The following is a 17,903-nucleotide window of genomic DNA, read 5'->3' on the forward strand; positions in this document are numbered from 1 at the left end:
TTTACATCCCTGTAAGTGAGCATTTCTCCTTTGTTAAAATAATCCAACCACCTGAATAATCACTACACAGGTGTAACTTGTGCTGGGGACAATAAAATGCCAAGTGTTGAGAGAGAAGCAATTGGTATGCTGACAACAGGAATGTCCACCAAAGCTGTTGTCAGAGAATTTAATGTTAATTTCTCTACCATAAGCTGCCTCCAATGTTGCCATTCATCCACCACCATCACCTCATGTTTCAGCATGATAAAGCACAGCCCCATGTCGCAAGGATTTGTTCACACTTCCTGGTACCTGAAAATGTCCCAGTTCTTACATGGCCTGCATACTCACCAGAAATCTCCCCCATTGAGTATGTTCTGGATGCTCTGGATCGATGTGTTCCCGCCAATATCCAGCAAATTTGCACAGCCATTGAAGAGGAGTGGGAAAACATTCCACAGGCCATAATCAACAGCCTGATCAGCTCTATGCGAAGGAGATGTGTCACACTGCATGAGACAAATGGTGGTCACTCCAGATACTGACTGGTTGTCTGATCGACACCCCTACCTTATTTTTAAGGTATTTGTGACCAACTGATGCATATCTGTATTCCGAGTCATGTGAAATCCATAGATTAGGGCTTAATGAAAGTATTTCAACTGACTGATTTCCTTATATGAACTGTAACTCAGTAAAATACTTGAAATTGTTGCATTTTGCTTTTATATTTTTGTTCAGCATACAGTTGAAGTCAGAAGTTTACATACACCTTAGCCATATACATTTAAACTCCGTTTTTCACAACTCCTGACATTTAATCCCAGTAAAAATTCCCTGTCTAAGGTCAGTTAGGATCACCACTTTATTTTAAGAATGTGAAATGTCTGAATATTAGTAGAGAGCATGATATAATTCAGCTTTTATCTCTTTCATTACATTCCCAGTGGGTCAGAAGTTTACATACACTCAATTAGTACTTGGTAGCATTGCCTTTAAATTGTTTAACTTGGGTCAAACGTTTCGGATAGCCTTCCACAAGCGTCCCACAATAAGTTGGGTGGATTTTGGCCCATTCCTCCTGACAGAGCTGGTGTAACTGAGTCAGGTTTGTAGGCCTCCTTGCTCGCACACACTTTTTCAGTTCTGCCCACAAATGTTCTATGGGATTGAGGTCAGGGCTTTGTGATGGCCACTCCAATACCTTGACTCTGTTGTCCTTAAGCCATTTTTCCACAACTTTGGATGTATGCTTGGGGTCATTGTCCATTTGGAAGACCCATTTGCGACCAAGCTTTAACTTCCTGACTGATGTCTTGAGATGTTGCTTCAATATATCCACATAATTTCCACCCTCATGATGCCATCTATTTTGTGAAGTGCACCAGTCCCTCTTGCAGCAAATACCCCCACAACATGATGCTGCCACCCCCGTGCTTCACGGTTGGGATGGTGTTCTTCGGCTTGCAAGCATCCCCCTTTTTCCTCCAAATATAACTATGGTCATTATGGCCAAACAGTTCTATTTTTGTTTCATCAGACCAGAGGACATTTCTCCAAAAAGTACGATCTTTGTCCCATGTGCAGTTGCAAACCGTAGTCTGGATTTTTATGGCGGTTTTGGAGCAGTGGCTTCTTCCTTGCTGAGCGGCCTTTCAGGTTATGTCGATGTAGGACTTGTTTTACTGTGGATATAGATACATTTGTACCTGTTTCCTCCAGCATCTTCACAAGGTCCTTTGCTGTTGTTCTGGGATTGATTTGCACTTTTCGCACCAAAGTACGTTCATCTCTAGGAGACAGAACGCGTCTCCTTCCTGATCGGTATGACGGCTGCGTGGTCCCATGGTGTTTATACTTGCGTACTATTGTTTATACCGATGAACGTGGTACTTTCAGGCATTTAGAAATTGCTCCCAAGAATGAACCAGACTTGTGGAGGTCTGCAATTTTCTTCTGAGGTCTTGGCTGATTTCTTTTGATTTTCCCATGATGTCAAGCAAAGAGGCACTGAATTTGAAGGTAGACCTTGAAATACATCCACAGGTACATCTCCAATTGACTCAAATGATGCCAATAAGCCTATCATAATATTCTAAAGCCATGACATCATTTTCTGGAATTTTCCAAGCTGTTGGGCTGACCGGGAGCTGCCGTCCCATAGGGGTGATTTGGATGGTCACCCCATAGGAGTGATTTGGATGAATACTGAATATTCTGGGTTTATGCTTTCGATAAAAAAAGAGGCTAAAAGTAAACGTTTCTCATTGGTTTTTGATTGCTAGACAAGGCGATCTCCGAAGGATCACCTAATCCAGCGTGAACGCCATCATCACATCTATTTCAACAGAGAAAGGTAAGTGCTGTTCATTAATGCTGTTCATTGCGAGTTTGAATCGGCTTGAACTTCTTATTTTGTAGCTAAATGAGTTATCTGTTTTTCCGCGTAGATTTAAGCGTTAGGAATTAAATTAGGCCACTTTGCTGGTTGGCTATGGCTCTGTAATTTGATAACGTAGTGTGCTGGGGTGCGTTTTTCATTAACCGACACACCAGGTAAGCAGTGATTGCATTCATTTTAAACTGGTCTGCAACACTAAATGCATAACATTGGCATAAGTGTAACATACTGTAGACTTTAGCCTCTACGCTTCTGAGTGTGGACATCTCCACACTTGTTGTAGACTCCAGAAGACCTAACAGTCCTTTTACGTAAGATTATTGTATAAACGTAATTAGAATTTAGGCTGCTCTACTAAAGTGTGTTCAGTTTGATTAAATGTTTGCTACGTTGCGTGACGGTTTGTACTGAATGACATGTTTCCCCAAAACGTTCAACGTTCTTGAACAAACTTTGAGGTACGTCGCAGACACCGATGCCTCAATCAAGCTAAACACTTTCTTGTCCACTTCGAGGAAAACTACACAGAGCCACCGACGAGAACTGTGTGCCCCCAATCTCTGTGGCCAACATGAGTAAGACATTCAACGATGTCAACCCTGGCAAGGCTGCCAGCCCATATGGCATCCCAAGCCAAATCCTCAGAGCATGTGCAGACCAGCTGGCTGGAGTGTTTACTGACATATTCAATCGTTCCCTATCCCAGTCTGTTGTCCCCACTTTCTTGAAGATGTCCACCATTGTTCATGTACCCAAGAAAGCGAAGGTAACCGAACTAGCTGGCTTCCACCAGGTACACAACCCTGCACCTTAAGAGACCGCTGCCTTATGTATATAGAATCATTGAACTCTGGTCACTTTAATAATGTTTACATACGGTTTTACCCACTTTATATGTATATACTGTATTCTAGTCATGGCTCATCCTATATATGTACAGTTTGGTAAAAAAGTACTTGCCTCCTTTCTAATTTTCTCTACTTTTGCATATTTTTGATACGGAATGTTATCAGATCTTCAACCAAAACCTAATAAATAAAGATAAAGTGAACCTGAGCAAACAAATAACACAACAATGATATACTTATTGCATGCAGAACTGCTTTAACTCAGCGACATTTGTGGGTTTTCAAGTATGAACTGCTCATTTCAAGTCCTGCCACATCATCTCAATTGGGATTATTAGGTCTGGACTTTGACTAGAACATTCCAAAACTTCAAATTTGTTGCTTTTTAGCCATTTCCATGTAGACTTGATTGTGTGTTTTGGATCATTGTCTTGCTTCATGACCCAGCTGCGCTTCAGCTTCAGCTCACAGATGGATGGCCTGACATTCTCCTGTAGAATATACTGATACAGACCTGAATTCATGGTTCCTTCTATTAAGACAAGTCATCCAGGTCCTGAAGCAGCAAAGCATCCTCAAACCATCACACTACCACCACCATGCTTGACCATTGGTATAAGGTTCTTACTGTGGAATGCAGTGTTTGGTTATCGCAAGGCATAATGGGACCCAATTATATTTTTGAATCATCTGCCCATAGAACATTCTTACAAGAGTCTAGATGATCATCAAGGTACTTCCATGTGTTTTTGGCAAACTTCAGTCAACTTTTTGGAAGACATGGGTCGCATGATGCCTGGTGAAAATCAAACACTGCATTCCAATACCTTGCAAAGAAGAGCACCTATTGATAGATGGGTAAAAAAACTTTTAAAAAGCAGACATTAAATATCCCTCTGAGCAAGCTGAAGTTATTAATTCCATCTCAGATGGTGTATCAATAAACACAGTCACTACAAAGACTTTTAAACAGTTAGAGTTTAATGGCTGTGATGGGAGAAAACATCAACATTGTAGTTACTCTACAATACTAACCTAATTGACAGAATGAAAATAAGGCAGCTTGTACAGAATAAAAATATTCCGAAACATGCATTCTGTTTTCAACAAGGCATTAAAGTAATACTGAATACAAAGTGTTTTGTTTGGGGCAAATCCAACACATTCAAACATGGTGGTGGCTGCATCATGTTATGGGTATGCTTGTCATCGGGCAAGGACTAGGAAGTTTTTTTTAGGATAAAAAGAAACGGATTACAGTTAAGCACAGGCAAAATCCTAGAGGAAAACATTGTTCAGTCTGCTTTCCAACAGACATTGGGAGACAAATTCACCTTTCAGCAGGACATTAACCTAAAACACAAGGCCAAATATACACTGGAGCTGCTTACCAAAATGACATTGAATGTTCCCGAGTGGCATAGTTACAATTTTGACTTAAATCAGTTTGAAAATCCATGGCAAGATTTGTAAATGGCTGTTTATGTCACGACTTCTACCGAAGTCGATGCTTCTCCTTGTTCGGGCGGTGCTCGGCGATCGACGTCACCGGTCTTCTAGCCATCATTGATCTATGTTTCATTTTCCATTGGCTTTGTCTGGTCTTCTTACACACCTGGTTCCAATCTCATTCATTATATGTTGTGTATTTAACTCTCTGTTGGCCCTCATGTCCTTGTCAGAGATTGTTTATTGTTATGTTCATGTTTTATGGATTGGTGTGTGACGGGTTCTTGTACCCACATTGATTTTATTTTGGACTTTGGTTTTGTAGTTTGTTTTAAGTTATTAAAATACTCCATTTATACCAAGTTTGATTCTTCTGTGCTTGACTTCCCTGCCACCTACATACACGACGTGACAGTTTAGCAATGATCCACAACCAACTTGATAGAGCTTGAAGAATTTTTAAAATAATAATGTGCAAATATTCTACAATCCAAGTGTGCAAAGCTCTTAGAGACTTACCCAGAAAGACTCACAGCTGTAATTGCTGCCAAAGGTGATTCTAACATGTGTGAATACCTATGTAAATGAGATATTTCTCTATTTCATTTTCAATGAATGTGGAAACATTTCTGAAAACATGTATTCACTTTGTTATTATGGGTTTTGTGTTGATGGGTGAGAAAGAAAATCGATTTAATCCCATTTCAATTCAGGCTGTAACAAAACAAAATGTGGAATAAGTCATGGGGTATGCATATTTATTTTTTATTTTACCACTATTTTACCAGGTAAGTTGATTGAGAACACATTCTCATTTACAGCAACGACCTGGGGAATAGTTACAGGAGAGAGGAGGGGGGATGAATGAGACAATTGTAAAGTTTCTGAAGGCACTGTGTATATATAGAAAGCTGTGTAAATGTTGATTTGATTTGATTTGCTCCATTTGGTGGGTGTGGCGGGGTGTGGCTTGAACAATGAGTGACGTATTTAAATGGCAGTGGCCATTCGGACAGTGTTCCCAACCCCGTTTTTCAACTGGTCGCTCAGAACAGCACATTTCTCGTTTAATTATGTGTCTGTCTATCCCTGTTCTCTCCTCTCTGCACAGACCATACAAACGCTCCACACCGCGTGGCCGCGGCCACTCTAATCTGGTGGTCCCAGCGCGCACGACCCACGTGGAGTTCCAGGTCTCCGGTAGCCTCTGGAACTGCCGATCTGCGGCCAACAAGGCAGAGTTCATCTCAGCCTATGCCTCCCTCCAGTCCCTCGACTTCTTGGCACTGACGGAAACATGGATCACCACAGATAACACTGCTACTCCTACTGCTCTCTCTTCGTCTGCCCACGTGTTCTCGCACACCCCGAGAGCTTCTGGTCAGCGGGGTGGTGGCACCGGGATCCTCATCTCTCCCAAGTGGTCATTCTCTCTTTCTCCCCTTACCCATCTGTCTATCGCCTCCTTTGAATTCCATGCTGTCACAGTTACCAGCCCTTTCAAGCTTAACATCCAACATCATTTATCGCCCTCCAGGTTCCCTCGGAGAGTTCATCAATGAGCTTGATGCCTTGATAAGCTCCTTTCCTGAGGATGGCTCACCTCTCACAGTTCTGGGCGACTTTAACCTCCCCACGTCTACCTTTGACTCATTCCTCTCTGCCTCCTTCTTTCCACTCCTCTCCTCTTTTGACCTCACCCTCTCACCTTCCCCCTCTACTCACAAGGCAGGCAATACGCTCGACCTCATCTTTACTAGATGCTGTTCTTCCACTAACCTCACTGCAACTCCCCTCCAAGTCTCCGACCACTACCTTGTATCCTTTTCCCTCTTGCTCTCATCCAACACTTCCCACACTGCCCCTACTCGGATGGTATCGCGCCGTCCCAATCTTCGCTCTCTCTCCCCGCTACTCTCTCCTCTTCCATCCTATCATCTCTTCCCTCTGCTCAAACCTTCTCCAACCTATCTCCTGATTCTGCCTCCTCAACCCTCCTCTCCTCCCTTTCTGCATCCCTTGATTCTCTATGTCCCCTATCCTCCAGGCCGGCTCGGTCCTCCCCTCCTGCTCCGTGGCTCGACGACTCATTGCGAGCTCACAGAACAGGGCTCCGGGCAGCCGAGCGGAAATGGAGGAAAACTCGCCTCCCTGCGGACCTGGCATCCTTTCACTCCCTCCTCTCTACATTTTCCTCTTCTGTCTCTGCTGCTAAAGCCACTTTCTACCACTCTAAATTCCAAGCATCTGCCTCTAACCCTAGGAAGCTCTTTGCCACCTTCTCCTCCCTCCTGAATCCTCCTCCCCTCCCCCTCCTCCCTCTCTGCAGATGACTTCGTCAACCATTTTGAAAAGAAGGTCGACGACATCCGATCCTCGTTTGCTAAGTCAAACGACACCGCTGGTTCTGCTCACACTGCCCTACCCTGTGCTCTGACCTCTTTCTCCCTCTCTCTCCAGATGAAATCTCGCGTCTTGTGACGGCCGGCCGCCCAACAACCTGCCCGCTTGACCCTATTCCCTCCTCTCTTCTCCAGACCATTTCCGGAGACCTTCTCCCTTACCTCACCTCGCTCATCAACTCATCCCTGACCGCTGGCTACGTCCCTTCTGTCTTCAAGAGAGCGAGAGTTGCACCCCTTCTGAAAAAACCTACACTCGATCCCTCCGATGTCAACAACTACAGACCAGTATCCCTTCTTTCTTTTCTCTCCAAAACTCTTGAACGTGCCGTCCTTGGCCAGCTCTCCCGCTATCTCTCTCAGAATGACCTTCTTGATCCAAATCAGTCAGGTTTCAAGACTAGTCATTCAACTGAGAATTATCACTCTGTATCACGGAGGCCCTCCGCACTGCTAAAGCTAACTCTCTCTCCTCTGCTCTCATCCTTCTAGACCTATCGGCTGCCTTCGATACTGTGAACCATCAGATCCTCCTCTCCACCCTCTCCGAGTTGGGCATCTCCGGCGCGGCCCACGCTTGGATTGCGTCCTACCTGACAGGTCGCTCCTACCAGGTGGCGTGGCGAGAATCTGTCTCCTCACCACGCGCTCTCACCACTGGCGTCCCCCAGGGCTCTGTTCTAGGCCCTCTCCTATTCTCGCTATACACCAAGTCACTTGGCTCTGTCATAACCTCACATGGTCTCTCCTATCATTGCTATGCAGACGACACACAATTAATCTTCTCCTTTCCCCCTTCTGATGACCAGGTGGCGAATCGCATCTCTGCATGTCTGGCAGACATATCAGTGTGGATGACGGATCACCACCTCAAGCTGAACCTCGGCAAGACGGAGCTGCTCTTCCTCCCGGGAAGGACTGCCCGTTCCATGATCTCGCCATCACGGTTGACAACTCCATTGTGTCCTCCTCCCAGAGCGCTAAGAACCTTGGCGTGATCCTGGACAACACCCTGTCGTTCTCAACTAACATCAAGGCGGTGGCCCGTTCTTGTAGGTTCATGCTCTACAACATCCGCAGAGTACGACCCTGCCTCACACAGGAAGCAGCGCAGGTCCTAATCCAGGCACTTGTAATCTCCCGTCTGGATTACTGCAACTCGCTGTTGGCTGGGCTCCCTGCCTGTGCCATTAAACCCCTACAACTCATCCAGAACGCCGCAGCCCGTCTGGTGTTCAACCTTCCCAAGTTCTCTCACGTCACCCCGCTCCTCCGCTCTCTCCACTGGCTTCCAGTTGAAGCTTGCATCCGCTACAAGACCATGGTGCTTGCCTACGGAGCTGTGAGGGGAACGGCACCTCAGTACCTCCAGGCTCTGATCAGGCCCTACACCCAAACAAGGGCACTGCGTTCATCCACCTCTGGCCTGCTCGCCTCCCTACCACTGAGGAAGTACAGTTCCCGCGCAGCCCAGTCAAAACTGTTCGCTGCTCTGGCCCCCCAATGGTGGAACAAACTCCCTCACGACGCCAGGACAGCGGAGTCAATCACCACCTTCCGGAGACACCTGAAACCCCACCTCTTTCAGGAATACCTAGGATAGGATAAAGTAATCCTTCTCACCCCCTTAAAAGATTTAGATGCACTATTGTAAAGTGGCTGTTCCACTGGATGTCTTAAGGTGAACGCACCAATTTGTAAGTCGCTCTGGATAAGAGCGTCTGCTAAATGACTTAAATGTAAATGTAAATGTAATTGAACAATACACATCATTTTGTCATATTGAATGCTGAGTACTTCCTTATGCCATTGAAAATCTGAGACATTGGTCTTGTCTGAATACCCATTCTTGCTAAATAGTAGGCATTTTGGGTATTGGAAATAGGTTTTGTAGTAGGCCTATATGATTTTTATTTGTATACTTTAAATGCCAGGATGTCATACTACGTAGTTGTCCAAACTTGGTCCTCGTGGCCCCATTTTTTTTGTTGCCCTGGTACTACAGCTGACTCAAATAATCAACTAGTCATCAAGCTTTGATCATTTGAATCAATTGTGTAGTGTTAGGGCAAAAACCAAAATGTGCACCCCTTGGGGTACCGAGGACAGAGTTTGGGAAACACTGTCATATTCATTTAGGCTTTTCCTCTAGTTGAATTTTCTGCACACTATTGAGGAAGAGAATCGTCTTTCGAGACCCAAGTGTGTTTGATAACAGCTGATAATCAGATAGGCCTTTTATGATCCGCTGTACCAAAATTAACGAATGGGGGAACGCAATTGCGTATTTGCGCACTAGATGAGCATTCTCAATATGGATGAGACTTCTATGTTGAAATTGGTTGCTTACTGCATTTGATTTTACTAAACAGTATGTTCTAAATAGTATGTACTATGATTAGTATACAGTATGCAGTTTTAGAAAGTAGTAGGCAAGACAGAATTCTGACACAGACAATATCTACAGGAAAGTAGGCCTTAAATCGACTTCCAAACACGGGTCTGAGTGTGGCTCTCAGGGTTTGCTTGAGAACACAATGTAAATACATGCACACAATGCATGCATATACAGTTGAAGTCGGAAGTTTACATACACTTAGGTTGGAGTCATTAAAACTAGTTTCTCAACCACAAATGTCTTGTTAACAAATTATAGTTTTGGTAAGTCGGTTAGGACATCTACTTTGTGCATGACTCAAGTAACTTTTCCAACAATTGTTTACAGACAGATTATTTAACTTATAATTCAGTGTATCACAATTCCAGTTGGTCAGAAGTTTACATGCACTAAGTTGACTGTGCCTTTAAACAGCTTTGAAAAGTCAAGAAAATGATGTCATGGCTTTAGAAGCTTCTGATTGGCTAACTGACATAATTTGAGTCCATTGGAGATGTACTTGTGGCTGTATTTCAAGGTCTACCTTCAAACTCTTTGCTCGATATCATGGGAAAATCAAACGAAATCAGCCAAGACTTCAGAAAAAACATTGTAGACATCCCCAAGTCTGGTTCTTCCTTGGGGGCAATTTCCAAATGCCTGAAGGTACCACATTCATCTGTATAAACAATAGTACGCAAGTATAAACACCATGGGACCACGCAGCCGTCATACCGATCAGGAAGGAGACGCGTTCTCCTAGAGATGAACGTACTTTGGTGTGAAAAGTGCAAATAAAACAACAGTAAAGGACCTTGTGAAGATGCTGGAGGAAACGGGTACAAAAGTATCTATATCCACAGTAAAACAAGTCCTATATCGACATAACCTGAAAGGCTGCTCAGCAAGGAAGAAGCCACTGCCCCAAAATCACCATTAAAAAGCCAGACTACGGTTTGCAACTGCACATGGGACAAAGATCGTACTTTTTGGAGAAATGTCCTCTGGTCTGATGAAACAAAAATAGAACTGTTTGGCCATAATGACCATCGTTATGTTTGGAGGGAAAAGGGGGATGCTTGCAAGCCGAAGTACACCATCCCAACCGTGAAGCACGGGGGTGGCAGCATCATGTTGTGGGAGTGCTTTGCTGCAGGAGGGATTGATGCACTTCACAAAATAGATGGCATCATTAGTTAGGAAAATGATGTGGATATATTGAAGCAATATCTCATTACATCAGTCAGGAAGTTAAAGCTTGGTTGCAAATTGGTCATCCAAATGAGTCTTCCAAAGTTGTGGCAAAATGGCTTAAGGACAACAAAGTCAAGGTATTGGAGTGGCCATCACAAAGCCCTCACCTCAATCCCATAGAAAATCTGTGGGCAGAACTGAAAAAGTGTCTGTGAGCAAAGAGGCCTACATCCTGACTCAGTTACACCAGCTCTGTCAGGAGGAATGGGCCAAAATTCACCCAACTTATTGTGGAAAGCTTGTGGAAGGCTACCCGAAACGTTTGACCCAAGTTAAACAATTTAAAGGCAATGCTACCAAGTACTAATTGAGTGTATGTAAACTTCTGACCCACTGGGAATGTGATGAAAGAAATTAAAGTTGAAATAAATAATTCTCTCTACTATTCAAATCAAATCAAATTTATTTATATAGCCCTTCGTACATCAGCTGATATCTCAAAGTGCTGTACAGAAGCCCCGCCTAAAACCCCAAACAGCAAGCAATGCAGGTGTAGAAGCACGGTGGCTAGGAAAAACTCCCTAGAAAGGCCAAAACCTAGGAAGAAACCTAGAGAGGAACCAGGCTATGTGGGGTGGCCAGTCCTCTTCTGGCTGTGCTGGGTGGAGATTATAAACAGAACATGGCCATGATGTTCAAATGTTCATAAATGACCAGCATGGTCCAATAATAACAAGGCAGAACAGTTGAAACTGGAGCAGCAGCACGGCCAGGTGGACTGGGGACAGCAAGGAGTCATCATGTCAGGTAGTCCTGAGGCATGGTCCTAGGGCTCAGGTCATCCGTGAGAGAGAAAGAGAGAATTAAAGAGAGCACACATAAATTCACACAGGACACCGAATAGGACAGGAGAAGTACTCCAGATATAACAAACTGACCCTAGCCCCCCGACACATAAACTACTGCAGCATAAATACTGGAGGCTGAGACAGGAGGAGTCAGGAGACACTGTGGCCCCATCCGAGGACACCCCCGGACAGGGCCAAACAGAAAGGATATAACCCCACCTACTATTATTCTGGCATTTCACATTCTCAAAAAATAAAGTGGTGATCCTAACTGACCTAAGAGGGAATTTTTAAGAGGGGATTAAATGTCAGGAATTGTGAAAAATCTAGTTTAAATGTATTTGGCTAAGGTGTATATAAACTTCCGACTTCAACTGTACTTAAGGGCCGGATCACCACATCTGGGGTTTTGGGCACCTACCTTCAGGCGGCCCCACAACCAGGGGTTGGAACCAAAATTATTTTCCAATCGTTTCGTTCTGAACAGAACCACATTATTTTAGTTCCGTTCCTCTGTTCCAGCCAGCAAAATATAGTTCTGAACTAGTTTAAACCCCCAAAAAGTACCGGTTTATATCGTTCCTTACTGTTCCTTTTTTAACCTGTGATATCAACAGTTTTTTACATTTAGCTCATTCAATTACTTGACCAATCAATGCAGCCAGAGCAGGTAAGGTAGTTGTTTACATGTGTGATGGACAGACAAGTGTAGCCTATGGTGCAAGATGCGACTGACATTTTGTTGGTGGGGAAGGAAGGGTTGTGGAGGAGGCTTGAAGTGCTGGGCATCTTGTTATGACATGCATTATCTGAATTGGGTCCACTGAATTATACCTAAGAGGACAGGCTTCTATGGAAGAACTTTGAATGTCCTTTGAGCTAGCTAGCTATCAAGCTTGTGTGTGCAGAGTGGCACCAGAATTAAAAACACATCTTACATTTTTGTAGTTAATAAATCCTTTGTGAAACATTATAACTAGGCCTATTGCATCCTTAACTAGCATTTAAAAAGTTAATAGATTCTTCTCAAGCTAATTAAAAATCTCTCTCCCTGTCTTCTGAATCACGATTCTAATGTCAGTACAGTAGCCTATGCTTTGGAGGGGGATGGGCAGGTATCCTAAACACGCACACACACTTACAAAGATTTCAGCTTGCAGGCAGACACTGGAATAAGTTTCTGAGTGACAGAGTGTTAAGGGATTTTTTTATCAATGATGACTAATTATGTATACATTTCAATCAGGACTGACTAGTACAAATGCTATCATGTACTGTACATGTATGAATTTTCTCTATTGCTCCCATTCCCAATTGTATATAATATAGTCAGGAGTTTAGAACAATGCCTTGGTACAAATGAATGAACTATCTCCAGATGGCAGGGACGGACTATCTCCAGACTGTCTAGAATGCTATCTACACTGACTGACCTTGGCTTTAGGCGAGGAGGGAAGGCTCAAGAACTATAGGGCCTCTCTACCAGTGTCAAGAAGAGATAGAACATTTAGAAAACGCTGACGTCATTTTCAGTTTATAACCTGTGGCAAAATGTGTATGAAGCAGTACTCTCTTGAATTAAACGCTGTTACCTGACTTTTAAGACCGGGGCTCTGTCCATTCTTATAAAATATTAGCGTCTTACAAACCCTTAAATGCATAGACAGAGTGTTTAATTTTGATTGGGAAATAAAACAGAGGAATTTAGAATTCCTTCAACAATTGGTCCTTCGAAGCCGGGATCTAAAAATCCGTCCCTGCCATCTGGAGGTCGTACGCCGGAAAAAAAAAAAAAACGTGCACGTTAATAAAAAATAAAAAAGACCTGACTTCTGAATTGAGGTTAAAAACAGGCCCGGTGTGTGAACCCAGATGAAAGGGAGGTGACAGATTCAAACGAACAGTGCTTTTCCCAGTCGGCAGCAGGTCAGTAGCCTTTATTCTCGAACCTGAGTAGTCTATCTGTATATGGGAGGTAGTCTGACTATCAAGAAATAGCAGATAAGATATATATATAACAGGTGGGGATAAATTAGGCGTGGTGAGAAGGCAGGGTAATTCTAGGCGAACAAAATAATTGAACCTGTACGATGCTGAAAGAAATTCATATACAAAAAAGGAGAGGTTAACTTAGTCTAGAGTAGTGAGATATGAGACTTTAACGTTGAAAGTCCCAAAAATAATATCCTATGAGTGAACTGTAAATGTCCGGTCAAAAGTCTTCTATGGACGCGGTTCACAGGAAGGAAAATACATACTGATTATTTTTAAAGAGTGTTGGTGTTTGATACTGGAGAGGGAATGCAAAACGACGACGCTGGACAGAGTGGAATCAGGTGTATCAAAAAGGCAGTTTATTTACTTTAGCTATCTTAGCTTTCAGCTTTTGGTTTAACGTTCCACCAGATTTTGGGACCGGGAGTAGTACACAGAACCAAATCTGTGTGTTATGCCAAATCTTGTGATCCATTTGTCAAATATGATTTGTCTTGGGATGCCATACCTGGGTATTAGTTTGGTTTGTAACCACTTAACGACTGACCTAGCATCCCCCCTTCGCTGTTGGTATTGCTTCTACCCATTTGGAGAACCTATCTACCATAACTAGGAGATAGCGTTTGCCTTTAGATACATTATCGGGGCCCATGTCGGTGTAGTCTATACTAATGTCCTGAAAACATGCATTAGGTACTGGGTATGAGCCCATTGGTGTTTGATATGGTTTCTTTAGGTTGTGGCTGCCACATATGTTGCATTCGTTACAAAATAAATCATCGTCATAAAATAAGTCAGTCATATTTTTTTATGTGAGGGTGCCACCAGATGTGCGAGGCCTTTTGGAGGGTCTTTAGTTAGCCTTCGTGTGTGTGGCTATGTGCTTCACGTAAAAGTTCTGGGTCCATCAGTGTGGACTGCTCCATGGGCATAGGCTGAGTCTGTATAGATATTCACAGTCTTTCCTTTTCCTCTGATGAGGGCCTGCGTCAATCCGATGATTTCAGCTAATTTGGGCAGGTGCTGGTTGAGGGATGATGGCTGATTCAAGGGTAACGTGTGAGCTGTCTGGGAGTTGCTGCACCATCGCATAGGCTGCTATGTTTCCTCCTTTTCCTTTGTAGCAGCAGCCATCAGTGTACAGACATTGGTCGGGATTGGTCAGTGGTTAATTCTTCAGGTCTGGTCTCAGTTTGACCTTGTAGCCCTTGGTGGCTAGGAAGTCTGGCAGTGTTTTTGTTATTTGTAGGCAGAGGTCAGATGTAGGAGCGCCTAGTAGTAGATCGTCAACGTATATGGAAACAGATGACAGCATTTGGGGGAACTTGATAGCAGAATAGGTGTATCCTGTGTCTACCAGGAACTGATGGGGGACACCCTCAACTTCGCACATCATTGTTGGTTCAGTGTGCTGTTGAAAGTGTTGTCTCCCTTCTCCTGCCGTGGGTGGTGGGCATCTTTATGGCCAGGGCATGGTGTCCCCTGCCATGCCCTGGAACTGTGGTTGGTTGTAATCTGGCTGCTGCTGTTGCATGTGAGTAGGTCCGGGGTGGTTGTATGCAGGTGCTGACTGCTGAGGTCCTGGTTGGTTGTAGTGTGACGGAGGGGTTCGTCCTCCTTCCTCTCCCTGGTGCTCCTCCCCCTCTTTCACTCCATTGCTGTTGCTGCGGGGAGAGTGGTTTCCTGCAATCTCTGGCAAAGTGACCGGGAATTCCGCAGTTATAACACTGGTAGTTTCCCCCTCTGTATGGTCCAGTGTAGGGGCCTCGTTGAGCCCGTTGTGGCTGTTGCGGTTGCAGGATATACCGCTGTGGGGGAGGGTATTGGGGTGGTGGGGCTGCCTGCTGTTGGATCATCTGAGAGACAGTCTGTGCTACGATCTGAGTGTTATCTGGCTGCTCCCCTTGGTCTTGAGTTTCTACTGCAATCATTTGTTTGGGTGTGGTGGCTGCAGACATTTTATCTAAGTCGTCTGATAATGTGTATAATGCGTTTATCTAAGTTTTAGTCAGTCCTTTGTGTGGTGTTTATTTCTATCTTTGTATACCCAGCCCGTACTGTGGTGTTAGCTCAGACTTCTCGCTGGGGGCCACCCTCGTATTCAAAAGATTTATCAGTGTGTGGTGACAGCTACGTGTGTTTCTCCGGTAGTAATTTGAAAATGTTCAGCGATTTATTTGAGGTATTTTCTAGAAATGATTGAGCAATCCCCTCTTGGGACAATATGTTAGCAAATTCAAGCGGTTCTATAACATTTGTCAGAATAACTCTAGTACTTTAGGAAATATAAAAAATAGACAATAAAAAAATAAAAAAAATTGTTCAGTGAATCATTTAAATACTTTCTGTAAATAATTCAGTATCTTCCTTTATGAACTTATATGTCACGCCTTGGTCATTGTATTTTGTGTTTTTGTTATATGTTTGGATAGGCCAGGGTGTGACATGGGTTTATATGTTGTTTTCGTTTTGGGGTTTGTATAGTTGGGATCGCGGCTGATTAGGGGTGTGGTATAGGTTGGCTGCCTGAGGCGATTCCCAATCAGAGTCAGGTGCTTGTCGTTGTCTCTGATTGGGAACCGTATTTAGACAGCCTCAGTTTCGCTTTGTATTTTGTGGGTGTTTGTCCTGTCTCTGTGTTATAGTCACCAGATAGGCTGTAATTAGTTTCACGTTCCGTTTGTTGTTTTGCTTTGTATGTTATTGAGTTATTTCATGTACGCATTCTTTCATTAAAGTCATGAGTAACCTACACGCTGCATTTCGGTCCGACTCTCTTCATTCTACAAACGAAGAACGCCGTTACATTATATCAGTAAATTTGAGCGATTCTATAGCAATTGTCAGAATAATTCTATCTGTTTAGGAAATATGGATAGAATAGAAAAACTAAAATCCGTGTATAGCTCGGCGGCTTGTCAATCAAAGGCAGTGCTTAGCTCAGCGGCTTATTTAAGTACTTTCTATAAATAATTCAGTAATTTCCTTTTGGAACAATATATCAGTAAATTTGAGCGATTCTATAGCAATTGTCAGAATAATTTTATCTCCTGGAGAATTACCAACAGCGGAAGAGGGAAAAAAGAAACCATCAATATTTAGCACGGCGGCTGGGTTAATTCACCGCTCCGCGACTGATCAGTATTTTGGCTCACCGACCGTCAATATTACACCGTTTATATATTCAGAGTATGGCAATCATTCCCCAACAAATGTTTTCTCTGAATTGGGCACAACAAATCGCGGAACGTCAAAACTGGTTATATTATGTCATAGTGTGATGTGCAATGGCACATCATTCCCGATCTCTGTCTTGTGGAACGCTAAACTGACATATACTATGTCTATTCAACTACACCTCTAACATAACCAATTAAACAGTCTACAACTTATTCAATATGATCTTTTACATGCATTAACTACACCTCTAAACACAACCAATTAAACAGTATAGCACTTATTTAATAGGATCTTTTACATGTATTAACTACACCTCTAAACACAACCAATTAAACAGTATAGTACTTATTTAATAGGATCTTTTACATGTATTAACTACACCTCTAAACACAACCAATTAAACAGTATAGCACTTATTTAATAGGATCTTTTACATGTATTAACTACACCTCTAAACACAACCAATTAAACAGTATTGCACTTATTTAATAGGATCTTTTACATGTATTAACTCGACCTCACAATTGACTACACCGCTAACACAACCAATTAAACAGTCTACTACTATTTAATAGGATCTTTTACATGCAGATTCAGTCGTTCTCAGTATAGGCCAATTGATAAAAAATAAAAATAATAAAAGAGTTAAACGAGCAAAACAAGATCTCCCCGACCAATGCCTTAGGTAAAAAAAAAATTGGGCAACGATTCATACTCACGTCAGTACTTTCTGATCAAAATTTGGTTTAGACTATAATACAATATGCAGATTTAGATTTAACAGGCTCTGCTCACCTTTCAAGTAGAGCGCTCCGATCAGATTTCCTGAGGCAAGACGAATGGCTGATTGTCTCTTGGACAGGTCACACTTCCGTCTGATTTTGAGCCGTCATCAGTTTCGTCCTCTCACACCAATTATCATAGATCGAATCCAGGAATAACCATCCTCATGCTACCATTTTGTTGGTGTTTAATACTGGAGAGGGAATGCAAAACAACGACGCTGGACAGAGTGGAATCAGGTGTATCAAAAAGGCAGTTTATTGGTCAAAGTTATCTTGTCCTGCTGTTTATCGTGCACGGACCTAAGGAATGTGACTCTTGTGAGGAGTCAGAATAGTTAGGCTGCTCAGCCAGAGTTTACAGCAGAATGTATACACAGAATAATGTAGGTGGAGTCTCGTCGTGTTGGTCTTCTGACTGGTCCTGAAGAGTTGGGAGGCGGGC

The sequence above is a fragment of the Oncorhynchus nerka genome, linkage group LG3 (assembly GCF_034236695.1).
Source record: "Oncorhynchus nerka isolate Pitt River linkage group LG3, Oner_Uvic_2.0, whole genome shotgun sequence".
Lineage (NCBI taxonomy): Eukaryota > Metazoa > Chordata > Actinopteri > Salmoniformes > Salmonidae > Oncorhynchus > Oncorhynchus nerka.